This window comes from Mastomys coucha, unplaced genomic scaffold (genome assembly GCF_008632895.1).
Source record: "Mastomys coucha isolate ucsf_1 unplaced genomic scaffold, UCSF_Mcou_1 pScaffold23, whole genome shotgun sequence".
NCBI classification, from domain to species: Eukaryota; Metazoa; Chordata; class Mammalia; order Rodentia; family Muridae; genus Mastomys; species Mastomys coucha.
The window spans coordinates 31,711,574-31,715,831 of NW_022196906.1; positions in this window are offsets into that span (position 1 = coordinate 31,711,574).

The following is a 4,258-nucleotide window of genomic DNA, read 5'->3' on the forward strand; positions in this document are numbered from 1 at the left end:
GATAAATACCTGTGCTGAAGGGAAATGAAACAGTGTCTCAAATGAAACTTCAGGCAATGTCTGGCTTCAACATTCAGTAAATTCTAGGAGTATACAGATGTGTATCCATCATGAAATTTACTTAAGGAGCCCATATCGTTCGTGAAAAAGGAGATAGCCATTTGGAAATGTGATATAATATGACTAGGAACTGGGGGTTCTGTTTTCATATATATGTGTGGGTCATCTCCTGGGATGTAGTCACTCTAGAGACCATTGTTGTCTCTAAAGTAACAATTAGTTCATGTTTTCTTTTGCTCTGTGAATCAATTTTTATTTCCCAAGTGTGTTAATTCTTCTTTTATCTGTAAAAGTAATCTTTCAGTTTCAGAAACTTAGAATATAATGGGGGAATGAACAATTTAGCACCAACAGTCCTGTTACCACTACCATTACCCCCTCTACCATTGCCACCACCACCCACCCACCCTTATCATTATCACCACTATGACCATTGCTATCACCTTTACTACCGCTGTATCATTGATATTGTCATTTTCATCTCAATAGTACCCCAGTAACTACCAGCAACATCATTCTCAGTGCCATGATGGTTGTTACATATTGTCAGTCACCATGATGCATCATGAACAGGCTTTGACATGCTTGTTTTAAAGAGTGTTGTTGGAACAAAATTTTGCCAAGTGAGGCAACTCAGGGACAAAAAGAAATGGTACACATTACTTCTCAAATGCAGGTCCTGGCTTTGACTTGCAAGTTTAACTTGAAGCACAAGTGGAAGCCCATTGCTAAAATTCCTTCCCAGGGAGAGAGTAATATCTTTGAAAACAACTGTACTCATCGTGGCCAGAATATTGAAATCAGCCTTAATTTTAGTCAGAGATCTCCAATTTTAACCACACTCATTTTGGTGTTTATTTTTTCTGCTATCTATTCAACAAAATAGGTTCTTGTATTTACTATCACTGTTACAATAAAAAGATGAGTTTTTATAATTTTAAAACAATGATTTGGTTTCCTTATATCCTCCTTTATAAATTCACTAGTGTGAACACATTTAATGTGGTTTAATCCAATTATAGTTACTATCCTTTGTTATCAGACTTTTATTTTTATGTTTTATATTTTATTTTCATTATTTTAAATTATGTACATGTCTGTGTTGGTACGTTCACATGAACACAAATACCTTTGGTGGGAAAGGCAATAAATTCCCTCTTGGAAGTTGAGTTATAGGTTGAGTTCTGTGCTGAGAACCACACTCAGGTGGTGCTCAGCAGCGGCAGTGTGCATGCTTAACCAGTAAGCTACCCCTCCAGACACTGATGGTTTCTGAACTTCTCAATTTGTCTCTGAACTTAATTATAGTAGTCTCTAATACCTTCCTCACCATCTGGTATGGCAAGATGTTGTGATTTATCACATTCTTTTCATTCTTCAGAGCTGAGTCATTCATTTCTCCAAGAATCTTTGTTCTTTCAGTAAGGAAATGACACCCCAAGGAATGTGTATCTGGTGCCAGAGAAGCTCAATGCTTCTGGAGGATCATTGTTTCCAGGTCTTTTCTGACAGGAGATCAGTACTACAAATTACTACCAATGTATCATCGTTATCGTTATTTTCCTTTCTATAGGTACCCAGCGACCACCAGCAACATCATTTTCAGTGCCATAGTGATTATTACACAATGTCAGTTAATCTTGTTTCTCTCTGTGTCTATTTTCTACACTTTTCCCTTTATAGCCTTTTTAAAAAAAGAAGTCTGACAAGTTTAATAGAATATTTTTAATTGTTCTTTCTGGGACAGTTTTCTTAAGTGTGATGTTTCTTCTCAAAGTGTAACCTTGTGTCTCTTAAACACACTGAAACAAAGCCAGAGGTACCAAACCCATCAGTTTGATATTAAGGAAAGAAAACAAAGTACTTCCCTTTGGATTAATTTGACCCACAGTGAGCCCCAGTCTGAGCTCCCCACTGCTCTCTGTATGTGCTCTGTAATTTGTTTTCTGGCTTGTCTGTTGTGAATCAGTCTGATACATTTCTATTACCTGTCTCTGTGTCTTGTCTATCCCTACCCGACGTCTAACTGACTCTAACATAGATCTCTTTGTGTTTGTAGAACAATACAGAAAACACCACATTGGGAAGGAATGAAGGGTACTTTACAGAAATCTGAAAGTTTTACAAGAGATGAAGTTATTTACTCCAGCTGACCCCAAAGCTCTGAGTACTGCAAGCATATCTTTATCAAGTAATATCCGTGTCTGAAATTACTTATATTCAGAAGGCAATGAAATCTCTTAGAAATCCACAACTAAAAAACCCAAATAACTCTACTGAAGTGGTTTTGCCCTAATGCTATTTGTGTTATAATGTTAATTTTGGTCTCCCAAACTGCTTACATGAGTGCCTGCACGTAATATACTGTGTAACTCTGCACCCAGTTGGCTCCAATTGGTAAACAAAGATGCCAGAAACCAATGGCTGGGTAGGACAGACAGAGGCAGGACTTTGAGGATTCCTGGGGTTGAAAGAGAGAAGGGAGGAAGAGGAGAATCACCATGAGAGGGGCATAGGATGGACCAGCCATGTAAGAAATTTGGGTAAGTGGCCCTAGTGACCACTTCCTTGATTGGGTCTGGGTAGCAGAGATGAAATATAGATTTTAAGGATGTTATCTCTGGAATACAGGAGGGGAGAGTTTGCTAGCCACAGGAAGGTTTAGAAGTGCTCAACCTTTGAGATAGTCAAGGCATATTAAAATTAATCAGCACAGGCATGTGTGTGTTTCTCTCTCTCTCTCTCTCTCTCTCTCTCTCTCTCTCTCTCTCTCTGTGTGTGTGTGTGTGTGTGTGTATTTTATTCACAAATCTAGATAGATCTTGGGCGGGTGTGCACATATAACCCCTTGGGATCACACAGCAGGTTGACTAATTCACTGTTACATTCTACCAAAACCAAGCCATATTTAATAATTGTTATTTTATAGAAGAAAATATCAAATGAAAAAAGATTATTATCCCATTAGACTTTAATAATTACAGGAAGTAAAATCATAACCAAATCCACAGAGTGTGTTCTTTCCATGATTTTATATTGCCTCATGATTTTAGCTAGTTACTAGAATAAAGTTCTTGAAGAGAGGACTTTGTAAAGCCAGGGAACACTTTATCCAGGAAAGGTTTTTGTAAACAAGGTTTAGTTCCTTCAATTCTTGTTTTTTGGTTAACAATTACTCTCTTTCTTTATTTCTCTTTCTTTGTATCTTTGTGTTTTGGTCTTTCTTTCTTTCTTTCTTTCTTTCTTCTTAATTTCTTCATTTTAACCCATTGCACACTCTTGATATATATATATATATATATACATATATGTGTGTGTTATTTTTGAGAATTATAGAATATCTATTTGGTTTATAAAATAGCACACATGTCTCTGGTATGTAATATTTTTTTCTTTTTTCTTTTTTTATTGATTTAAGTTTTACTGCATTATGATGAGAAAAGATACATGATTTCAATTTATCTGAATTTGTTAACATTTAAGAACATATTTTAAGTAAATAGAATTAAATCACATTCTTTTTTCCCTTTGGTTTCCCAACTCCTCCCAGAGACCCCCGTTCAATACCTATAATACCTTTTTTGCCATATTCTTTAAAAGTTATAAAATATTATAACAATAAAAATGAGTATTATAAAAGTTGTTTGATATAAAACAACAATCAATTTAAGTCTTATGTAGATACTTGTCTACAGCAACACTGAAAATACATATGTTTTTCTCAATATAAATTTTAAATAACTCTAAACATATTAAATGTATATTTTAAAATAATACATCAGTACTAATATTTTGTAAACGAACATAAATATATAAAATCTTTTTGTTTGTTTGTTTTGTATTTAGTAGAGTTTAAAATCTTGACTCTTATTGTGGTTCAAGCCCAAAATAAGAACAATTTTTAGACATTGGGTTTCATTGTAATAAGGCTGTATTTCAATGACCCTCACATCACCAAAGGATTTTACCTCCATCGTAGCTGAGAATTGATAGTTCTGCTGCACCAAGAAATGAATTGTAGGCTCGATTTTTGGATACAGACTTACTGCTATGGTCAAAGCTATTTGACTTGAGTGAGTGACTTTATTCTCAGCCCACAGAGAACAGGTTACATCCATTTAAGAAACGGCTGGTTTGTAGCCCCTTAGGATGAACAACAACATGAACTAACTAGTACCCTCGGAGCTCCCAGGGTCTC